This window comes from Hyla sarda, chromosome 7 (assembly GCF_029499605.1).
Source record: "Hyla sarda isolate aHylSar1 chromosome 7, aHylSar1.hap1, whole genome shotgun sequence".
Taxonomy (NCBI): Eukaryota; Metazoa; Chordata; class Amphibia; order Anura; family Hylidae; genus Hyla; species Hyla sarda.
The window spans coordinates 196,709,203-196,720,977 of record NC_079195.1 but is presented as its reverse complement, the minus strand read 5'-3'; positions in this window follow the sequence as shown (position 1 = coordinate 196,720,977).

Sequence of the window (11,775 nt, the reverse complement as noted above, 5' to 3'; positions counted from 1 at the left end):
TGTTACACGAAGCACAGCCCATGTTTGTTCCTGGTGTGCACAGTCTGTCACCCACCTGGAAAATGAACTCCGGCCCCTGCCCAGCTTCAAGTTAGCAGTTTAAGGCTATGTTTACACAATGGAATTTCCGCACAGAGATTCCACAGCAGCAGAGTCCCATTGATATCAATAGGAATCTGCTGCGCTGTACACATTACAGAAATCCCGATTCCAGAGTCCACAGAAAGAACGGACATGTCTATTCTTTCTGCAGATTCCGCACCAGATTGCATTGCTATCTATGACATGGCATATTTTCGAGCAGTTCTAGATGTCCGCACGGAAACTGCCCATGTGAACCTGTCATCATTTTCATGTTGCTTGAAACACGGAGTCATCAGGGCGGTTCCCAGTGACTTCCTTTAAATGGGCACTGTCACCAACCTTTTTTTTTTCTATATATGTTGTAGTACTTATGTACTACAACATATCTCTAATATAGATTTATTATTTTTTTATTTTATTAAAATAGTGTATTTTATATTTGAAAACCGGCCACTATTTTATATTTGAAAACTCCCTCCTTGCCGGCCGGGCAATCGGTCCTAATTCAGTCAGCCTGCGCTCGCTCCCTGCCTGTCAATCAGACAGGCGGGAGCGAGCGCTGTGAATGCTGGGGCTGCACTCATTGGCTGCCCTCCCCCGGCATGTACAGTGTGGAGGCAGCGCGGCACTGAGTCTCAGTGCTGTGCTGATGCTCCAGGACTGTACATGTCCTGTACGGGTAAGTGATGTCTTATTTCACTTACCCATACTTTGTTTCGGTCTAGGGTCTCAGCGGTGAGCACAGCAGGTGGGCGATGCTCCTATACACCTCCTCCCTGGATAACACTAGACTGCTAAACAGGGAGGAGGAGACCCCGGAGCAGCCTGCCGTGCTATTGACCGCTCATCTGTGCACGCTTCCTACAGGAGCGCAGCATAGATGAGGTGAGGGCAGAAGTTGGCGTCCAGCAGGCGTCAGTGACATCGCGCTTGCTGGGGAAGTCGGCTTCCGGCAGAGCTACAGCCGGCAGCAGAAGATCAGCTCTTTATAAGGTAGAAAACAATTTTGAAAGGCAGGGAGGGGGGTTAGGGATAGTTTAGAAATAGGTAGAGACAGAAAAAAAACAGATTGTGGGAGCTACTCTTTAAAGGGTTTATGCCAAGATTAAAAAGTTTTCTTTCTCTATCGGCTCCATTGGGGGACACAGACCATGGGTGTATGCTGCTGTCTCTAGGAGGCTTGACACTATGGCAACAAGAAAAGTCGGCTCCTCCCAGCAGGGTATACCCGCCCACAGGCACCTGAGGTAATCAGTTTTAGCTTAGTGTCTAAGGAGGTAGACATGGTCTGGAGTTCTCTCCAGACCAGGTCCTATGTTTTATTATTTTCCTAGATTTAGGGATGTGTTAGATTTTTTTTTATTCCGTTTTCTTTCCTGTTTTCAGGTGGGGACTCGGGAACTGCGGTTCACTGTTTCCCCATTGCGATTGAGGGGGCAGACATCTGGGATGTACTGTTAACGTCCTCTTCCCAACGGTCAGCGCCTGGGATTGTACTTCATGGGTCCGGGGTCCCCCTACCTCCCTGCTCGCACATGGTAGCTCGGCATGATGCAGGTGACAAAAGCTGGCTGAAGACTTCATAAAAAGACTTCATGAGGTAAGTTCTTCTGACTGAGGTGAGTATTTTTCCCCCTTCTTTCCTCAGGTGCGGATTTGCAACCTCTGGAGACCCTCAGTTTTTTGGCCCACTTTTACTGAGGGGTTGGCTGGACAGGGGTTATTCTTTATTACTGGGGTGAGCAGTGGAAGGTGTGGGGCACAGTTTATCTCACTGGCCACTTATATGTGGGGCACAGTTTATCTCACTTGGCCACTTATGTGCACTGGCCACTTATGTGTGGGGCACAGTTTATTGCACACTTGTGTGTTGAACACTGTTATTAATTTCGGCTCCCTTCGGCAGCCGCGCCATAACTTTTTATTCTCTGCGGGCGCACATTGCGCCCGTCTTACTTTCACTTTCGGCAGCGGCGGCTGCCGGCTGTGTCTTCATCTGCTCCGTTCCCCGCGAGCGCATATGCATTCGCAAGTGCGCTCGGAGCAGGGAGCGGGCGCCATTAATATTTCTCTCTGTTCTTCAGCGGCCCGGTACGCTTTAACTCCGCCCACCAGGGCCACTGGAGCTTCTGCATGGCGCGAACTGGCCACCAATTAGCGCTGTGTACTCACATATGGGTGGCAGGGGCCAGTCAGTCAGGGGCCCCTGCTCTTAGCACGCCCATCTCTTGCCATTGGTCATCAGTCTCTCCTCTCTGACTGACCTAGAGCAGAGTTTTTTCTCACAGCAGCTGCCCTGGGGACACAGACTTGGGTGAGAGAGTAATTTTTTACTATGTCCGTACCCAGAACTGTTCTATGTCTGTACCCAGAACAGTTAACGGGAGTGTTAGCCACTCATTACATCTGTAAAAGTTGTAACTCAAATGTCTGGTTCTGCTGAACCACTTGTTCTGCCTGCTCCACTGCTCCCCCAGACCCCCCTGCTATTCTACCCAGTTGTCTTCCAGAAACGGTGGGTTCGGCCGGCCACCCAGCTTGGGTTCACTCCCTCTCCCAGTCTATACGACTTGGCTCAGGTCTCCCCTTATGTGGTGACTGCCTTGGAGAGGCCCTCCCTACACCGGCCCTCCGGAGGGTCCCGCTCTACCCCTAGCTATCGCAGCATCATAGGGGTGTTTTTCATCTGACTCATTCCCCGAGTCTTCTGGCAGCCACGGGAACTCCCCTAGAAGGCTTCGCCCCATTACTCCGTCCTGTAGCAAGCGTCGCTCCCCTAGAGGACGCTCCCATGGTCGCCGCTCTGGCTCTCCAGACCCGCGTACCAGGTCCGTCTCCCTCTCCTCTGGGGCCACCTCACACGTTCCCATTCACCTGGTGAACTTGTGGATCCAGCGGGCATGAAGGTGGAGACTTTGCCTTGAGACAGCCGGTTTTTCGGCCTGGGTATCAAGGGCCCTTTCAGTATGGTCTCCCATCTCCGCCAGGGTAGTAGTCAAGCTCCCTCTGGAGGTTTTATTTAATCTAGCTCTCCGATGCTCCACAGCTGGAGATTTTCTGTGTTCTGCTTCCATGCGCAGCCACTGTGCTGCCTTTGCCACAAGCTACCTGGTAGCCACTGTCCCTCCATGTGGCTTAAAGCCTGGAACGTGGACACCGCCTTCAGAAAGTGAGGCGATGGGTGGAAAAGAGTTCTTTATTACCTCTGGATAAGGCTCACAGAACCGCTTTCCGTCGTAAGTCCTCCTTCCGGTTCTGCGGACCTTTGGTACCAACAAATGTTCCAGATGGGCGCCTTCACGGGAAGAGGGCTCTCTCCTTCCAGACCTGTCCTCACGGAGGTCGGCTATCTGTTACGGCCAATTTGCGGCCCCATCAGGCACCCATAGGCCTTCCTTGGTCTGAAGGGTCGCCCCCACCCGCCGACCTTTCTCGGGTGGTTGGTCGCCTCTTACTTCTGGGATGCCTGGACCACGCACATTCAGGATCCAGCTCCTTTTTTTATCCAGGGAGTAATTGTCCCGGTTCCTTCAGGGGAACGTTTTTGAGGTTTATTCCAACCTCTTTGTGGTCCCCAAGAAAGGCGTTTCTGTTCGCCCAATCTTGGTTCTCGAGTATCTCAGCCAGCATCTTCTGCTTTCCCACCCCGAATGGATTCTCTCCATTCAGTGCTGGCATCCCTGGTTCATGGGGAATTTTCGTTCCTCGATGGACATCAAGGATGCCTGCCTCCACATCTCATGTTTCCCGGTCATTTGCAGTTCCGGACGGTCATTTTCTATTTTGGCTCTCCATTTCGGTCTGACCACTTCTCCGCGGACCTTTACCAAAGTCCTGGCGCCTGTGATAGCCCTTTTACGGACAACAGTTGTTTCCGTGATTCCCTACTTGGACGACCTCCTGCTCAGAGTTCCAGCCAGGGCCCAGATCCTGGAGGGTCTTAAGTCTCAACCTCCAGACCTTGTCTCACTTCGGTTGGATGGTAAATCGAGAGAAGTCCAACCGCTCCCCTGGGACTCCAGTTCGACGCGGCCTCTACCCGCTTTCGACTCCGCCGACCAATCGACTGACTCTTATCAAGAGTCCGATGACTTCGGCACCTTGCTCCAGTTTCCATTTGCTTTTGCATGGATGTCCTGGGTCGGTTAGCGGCGGCCGTGGAGGCCATGCCATTTGCCCAGTTTCATCACCGACCTCTTCAGCTGGTGATTCTCTTCCGGTGGGACAGGTTTCCATTATCTCTCGACCGCAAGATTGTTCTCTCTTGACAGTCTTGTCGGTCCCTTTTATGGTGGCTTCGTTCCCCCCCCTGCTTTTTCGGGGGTGTTCCTTTCTGTCCCTCCCTGCCAGTCTGTCGGGCTGGGGAGGTGTTTTCAAGGGCCGGTCGGTCTGGGGCCTTGGTCCCCCGAGAAGCCTTTTTCCCCTTCAACATGTTGGGGCATAGGGCAATACTTTCTTTGCTTACTTTTTGGGAATTTCCCTCCTGGGCGGAACTCAGGTTTCCGGACATCTAAGCGATTTTCATTCCGGGCGTCTCTGGGATGTGGTCTTTCTCAGCCGGTCCTCTCAGCCATCCAAGGCGAGTGGTCCCTACATCTGTAGGTGTTTGCAGTGATCTGCAACCTCTGGGGCGCTCCAGGCGTGGACCCCTGCACGTCCCGCCACAACCAAAGTGTTCCTCTCTCTTGGTCGGGCTTGGTCCTGCCTTATCTGTCTATTGGTTGGGCTTTGCCCTACCTTATCTGTTTCCCCCCCTTCCTCTCTTTTAGGGGTCCTGAGGAAACTCATAGCAGAGGGCGTTCCCGCCATTCTCGTGGCCCAGACTGGCCCCGGCTGGCATAGTACGTCGTCGTGGTCAGGCTCCTGAATGACTTACCGCTGCGCCTTCCCTATTGTCCAGACCTCCTATATCAGGTCTCCTGTGCCACCCCTATTACCGTCTCTGCCTTTGACGGCGTGGCGCTTGAGACAGCAGTTCTGAGGACCTGCGGTTTCTCTTCCCAAGTGGTTCGCACCAGGCGGAGGGGGCTCACAAGCCTTCCTCTGCAAAGATTTACCACCATACCTGGCAGTCTTGTTTCTGTTGGTGTGAAACTCAGCCTTTTTCTCCGGTTGTGGTTGGCTTTCAGCTCCCTTAGGGGTCAAAGGTTCGGCTTTTCCATTCTTTTTCAACGTCCTCTGGCGTTCAATTATCATGTCCGAACCTAGTTCAGGGAGTGGCACATGCTGTCCCTCCTTATCAGTCCCCTTTTTTCCCTCGGGACTTGCACTTGGTCTTAGATGTCCTGCAAGGCCCCACTTTTGAGCCTCTCAGGGACATTTCTCTTTGCCTCCTTACACGGAAGGTGGCATTCCTTATTGCTCTTACCTCTGTTAGGAGGGTTTAGAGCTGGCAGCTTTTTCCTGCCGTTCTCCCTACCTAGTTGTATACCAGGACAAGTTGTTTTCCGTTCAGGTCCATCCTTCTTACCCGAGATGGTTTTGATTTTTTTCATCTCAAGGAGGACATCGTCCTACTGTCCTTTTGTCCGGCCCCTTTCTCATCCCTGGGAGCGTTTGCTCCACCACTTGGTTGTGGTGAGGGCTGTTCGGACTTGTCTCTCAGTCTCTTTCCTTTTGGCAGTGTGACTACCTTTTTTGTTTTTCCGGAAGGTCGTCGTACATGACAACCTGCTTCTACGGTCACCATTTTTCGGTGGATCCGGTCTGCTATTTCAGAAGCTTACCGTTCTCGGTCTGGATGCAATTAAAAGTCTTTAATTCTGCTGGAGGTACATGGAAACGTGAGGAGGGGGCGAAGAGACGGCCAACATCCCATCTCTTCTCCCCCTCCTGACATTTCCATGTACCTCCAGCGGGATTAAAGGGGTACTCCCGTGGAAAACTTTTTTTTTTTAAATGAACTGGTGCCAGAAAGTTAAACAGATTTGTAAATTACTTCTATTAAAAAAAATCTTAATCCTTCCAGTACTTTTTTATGGGCTGTATACTACAGAGGAAATGCTTTTCTTTTTGGATTTCTCTGATGTCACAAGCACAGTGCTCTCTGCTGACCATTTTTGGAACTGTCCAGAGCAGGAGAAAATCCCCATAGCAAACATATGCTGCTCTGGACAGTTCCTAAAATGGACAGCAGAGGTCAGCAGAGAGCACTGTGGTCGTGACATCAGAGAAATCCAAAGAGAAAAGCATTTCCTCTGATGTATATAGCCCCTAAAATGTATTGAAAGAATTTAGATTTTTTCATAGAAGTAGTTTACAAATCTGTTTAACTTTCTGGCACCAGAAGTTTTTCACGGGAGTACCCCTTTAAAGAGGGGGCAGGGGGATGTACACCTTTAATTTGTGTGGTGGAAAATGTATTACATGGTGCCAGGCATGTGATAAATATGGTGCTGGGACACATTTTTATTTTATTTTTTTACTTCAGTACTCCACTTGATGGAGACTACTCTGCGACTTTTTAAAATGTGCTCCAAAATGTGTGACTTCTTAAAAATGCTGTCCGCAGCCAGTTTTCTAAGCCAAGTAAGGGCTGGTGTAGATGTGCGACAAATTGTTCATCAAATCGCACGTGATAAATTCATGACCACTGCAAAAGGTTAACCAGACGATGGCAGAGCTACGCTATTTTAGAGCTTCTAAAGCAAAAGTCGCAATAAAACGTCACTAAATAGCAACTTTGCACAAATTTTGATAAATCTCTCCCAATTTGTCTGAGTAAAAAAAGTTGCCCAGTTGCCCATAGCAACCAAGCAGATCGCTTCTTTCATTTTTAAAAGGGCCTCTGCAAAATTAAAGAAGCCATCTTGGTTGCTATGGGCAACTTTTCATCTGCACCAATTTTGATAAGTCTCCCAGATTGTGCTACAAATTAACACCACAAAAATGGTAAAATCTATGATAAATCCAACACAACCCTCCCCATTCCATTGTGTATGGGAGTGTTCTGACTCTTGGGAGACTAAGCAATGAACAGGTTGAATTTCAACATTCCCAATCCATTATGTTCCTAGGGAAAAGAAGCTGGCAGCAGTTTATTCCTCTCTCTCCATTAACAACACATGTATGCTCAGTTGAGCGTGCGTGAGTATGGGGGGGGGGTTGGAGCAAATATCAACAGCAGTGTCTCCCAACCAGGGTGCCTCCAGCTGTTGCAAAGCTACAACTCCCAGCATGCCTGGACAGCTTTTGGCCTTTAGCTGTCCAGGCATGCTGTGAGTTGTAGTTTTGCAACAGCTGGAGGCACCCTGGTTGGGAAACATTGAACCACAGACAGATGGATAATCAAAGTGTTCGGAGACTTTTAAAGGGGAAGTCCAGTGCTGAAAAACGTATCCCCTATCCTAAGGATAGGGGATAAGTTTCAGATCACGGGGGGGTTCGGTCGCTGGGGCCCACCGCGATCCCCTGTACGGGGCCCTTGCTCGCTGGCCAGATACTGCGTGTTGACCACCGCACGAAGCAGCGGCTTACATGCCCCCTCAATACAACTCTATGGCAGAGCCAGAGATTGCAGAAGGCAGCGCTCCGGCTCTGCTATAGAGTTGTATTGAGGGGGCGTGTCAGCTGCAGCTTCGTGCAGTGGTCAACACGCCCCCTTCCCGCAGGCTGCTGGGGCCCCGTACAGGAGATCGCGGGGGGCCCCAGCGGTCAGACCCCCCGCGATCTGAAACTTAGGATAGGGGATACGTTTTTCACCACTGGAGATCTCCTTTAACCTGTTGGGGACGAAGGGCGTATCCATACGCCCGTGGGAATTTTGGCCCCCGCCGCGCGCCGGGCGGGGACCGGGCCGGGGTGACTGCTGATATCTATCAGCAGGCACCCCATGCAAATGCCCAGGGGGGTCATTAGACCCCCCCATGTCGGCGATCGGCGCAAATCGCAAGTGAATTCACACTTGCGATTTGCGCCGATTCCGGGTCATTACGGGTCTATGGTGACCCGGTGACCCGGAATAGAAGGGGGATCGCGGGTGTCTAAGACACCCACGATCCCCCTAAAGCGATAGGAGTGAGGTGGCAGAGTTGCCACCCCTCCTATCTCTGCTATTGGTGGTCTAGACGCGACCACCAATAGCCGATCTGGGGCGGAGGGGTTTACTTTCGTTTTCCCCGTCCTGCCCTCCCACAATAGGCGGGGCAGAACGGGGAAAACGAAGAGGACCGGGCGCCGGAGTCCACTTACCCCTCCGGAGGCAGCGGAGCGACGGGGATCTGCGGCGGCGTGCGGCAGAAGAGGACGGCTCCCGGATGCGACGGAAGCCGGTGAGTAGTTGCATAGCAACATCTAGAGGGCTACAGTCTGAGACCACTATAGTGGTCTCTAGACTGTAGCCCTCCAGATGTTGCAAAACTACAACTCCCAGCATGCCCAGACAGCTGTTTGCTGTGTGGGCATGCTGGAATTTGTAGTTTTGCAACAGCTGGAGGTCTGCAGTTTAGAGACCACTGCACAGTGATCTCTATACTGCCCTCTAGATCTTGCAAAACTACAACTCCCAGCATGCCCACACAGCTGTTTGCTGTCTGGGCATGCTGGAAGTTGTAGTTTTGCAACATCTGGAGGTCCACAGTTTGGAGATCACTGTTCAGTGGTCTCTAAATTGTAGCACTCCAGATGTTGCAAAACTACAAATTCCAGCATGCCCACACAGCAAACAGCTTTCTCGGCATGCTGGGAGTTGTAGTTGCGTACCTCCAGCTGTTGCATAACTACATCTCCCAGCATGCCCTTCTGTGATCAGACATGCTGGGAATTGTAGTTTTGCAACAGCTGGAGGCACACTGGTTGGAAAATACTGAGTTAAGTAACAGAACCCAACTCAGTATTTTCCAACCAGTGTGCCTCCAGCTGTTTCAAAACTACAACTCCCAGCATGTACTGACAGACCGTGCATGCTGGGAGTTGTAGTTTTGCAACAGCTGGAGGCTCACTGGTTGGAAAATACTGAGTTAGGTAACAGAACCTAACTGAAGGTTTTCCAACCAGTGTGCCTCCAGCTGTTGCAAAACTACAACTCCCAGCATGTACTGACAGACCATGCATGCTGGGAGTTGTAGTTTTGCAACAGCTGGAGGCTCACTGGTTGGAAAATACTGAGTTAGGTAACAGAACCTAACTGAAGGTTTTCCAACCAGTGTGCCTCCAGCTGTTGCAAAACTACAACTCCCAGCATGTACTGACAGACCGTGCATGCTGGGAGTTGTAGTTTTGAAACAGCTGGAGGTTTGCCCCCCCCCCCCCCCCCCATGTGAACGTACAGGGTCCATTCACACGGGCGGGTTTACAGCAAGTTTCCTGCTTCAAGTATGAGCTGCGGCAAATTTTTCGCCGCAGCGCAAATTCCTAGCGGGAAACTCACAGTAACCCGCCAGTGTGAATGTACCCTAAAAACACTACACTACACTACCACCTAATAAAGAGTAAAACACAACATATACACCCCCTTACACTGTCCCCCCCAATAAAAATAAAAAACGTATTGTACAGCAGTGTTTCCAAAACGGAGCCTCCAGCTGTTGCAAAACAACAACTCCCAGCATTTACGGACAGCCACTGATTGTCCAGGCATGCTGGGAGTTTAGCAACAGCTGGAGGCACCCTGTTTGGGAATCACTGGCGTAGAATACCCCTATGTCCACCCCTGTGCAATCCCTAATTTAGTCCTCAAATGCGCATGGTGCTCGCTCACTTTGGAGCCCTGTCGTATTTCAAGGAAACAGTTTAGGGCCACATATGGGGTATTTCCTTACTCGGGAGAAATTGCACTACAAATTTTGGGGGGCTTTTTCTCCTTTTACCCCTTATGAAAAGGAAAAGTTGGGGTCTACACCAGCCTGTTAGTGTAAAAAAAAAAATTTTTTACACTAACATGCTGGTGTTGCCCTTTACTTTTTATTTTCACAAGAGGTAAAAGGAAATAAAGACCCCAAAAATTTGTAACGCAATTTCTGCTGAGTACTGAAATACCCCAGATGTGGGCGTAAAATGCTCTGCGGGCGCACAACAAGGCTCAGGAGTGAGAGCGCACCATGTACATTTGAGGCCGAAATTGGTGATTTGCACAGGGGTGGATGATTTTACAGCGGTTCTGACATAAATGCAAAATAATAAATACCCACATGTGACCCCATTTTGGAAACTACACCCCTCACGGAATGTAATAAGGGGTACAGTGAGCATTTACGCCCCACAGGGGTCTGACAGATTTTTGGAACAGTGGTCTGTGAAAATGAAAAATTAAATTTTTTTGTTTGCACAGCCCACTGTTCCAAAGATCTGTCAAACGCCAGTGGGGTGTAAATGCTCACTGCACCCCTTATTACATTCCGTGAGGGGTGTAGTTACCAAAATGGGGTCACATGTGGGGGGGGGTCCACTGTTCTGGCACCACGGGGGGCTTTGTAAATGCACATGGCCCCCGACTTCCATTCCAAACAAATTATCTCTCTAAAAGCTCAATGGTGCTCCTTCACTTCTGAGCATTGTAGTGCGCTAGCAGTGCACTTGACGTCCACATATGGGGTATTTCCATACTCAGAAGAAATGGGGTTACAAATTTTGGGGGGCATTTTCTCCTATTACCCTTTGTAAAAAAGTAAAATTTGGGGAAAAACCAGCATTTTAGTGGAAAAATATTTTTTTTTCATTTACACATCCGACTTTATCAAAAAGTTGTCAAACACCTGTGGGGTGTCAAGGCTCACCGTACCCCTTACATTCCTTGAGGGGTGTCGTTTCCATAATAGTTTGCGATGTGTTTTTTTTTGCTGTCCTGGCACCATAGGGGCTTCCTAAATGGGACATGCCCCCCAAAAACCATTTCAGAAAAACTCACTCTCCTAAATCCCATTGTTGCTCCTTCGCTTCTGAGCCCTCTAGTGCACCCGCCGAACACTTGACATACACATATGAGGTATTTTCTTACTCGAGAGAAATTGGGTTACAAATTTTGAGAGGATTTTTTTCCTTTTACCCCTTGTAAAAATTCAAAAACTGGGTCTACAAGAACATGCCAGTGTAAAAAATGAAGATTTTGAATTTTCTCCTTCACTTTGCTGCTATTCCTGTGAAACACCTAAAGGGTTAACACACTTACTGATTGTCATTTTGAATACTTTGAGGGGTGCAGTTTTTATAATGGGGTCATTTATCGGGTATTTCTAACCAGAAGACCCTTCAAATCCACTTCAAACCTGAACTGGTCCCTGAAAAATTCCGATTTTGAAAATTTTGCGAAAAATTGGAAAATTGCTGCTGAACTTTGAAGCCCCCTGATGTCTTCCAAAAGTAAAAACTCGTCAATTTTATGATGGAAATATAAAGTAGATATATTGTATATGTGAATCAATACATAATTTATTTGGAATATCCATATTCCTTATAAGTAGAGAGCTTCAAAGTTAGAAAAATGCAAAATTTTCAAATTTTTCATGAAATTTTTGCATTTTTCACCTAGAAAGGATGCAAGTATCGCCGAAAATTTACCACTAACATAAAGTAGAATATGTCACGAAAAAACAATCTCGGAATCAAATTTATAAGTAAAAGCATTCCAGAGTTATTAATGCTTAAAGTGACAGTGGTCAGATTTGCAAAAAATACTCCCGTCCTTAGGGTCATAATGGGCTCCGTCCCCAAGGGGTTAAACCTTCCTCTAAAGATCCATTAGCAGAACAAGATACA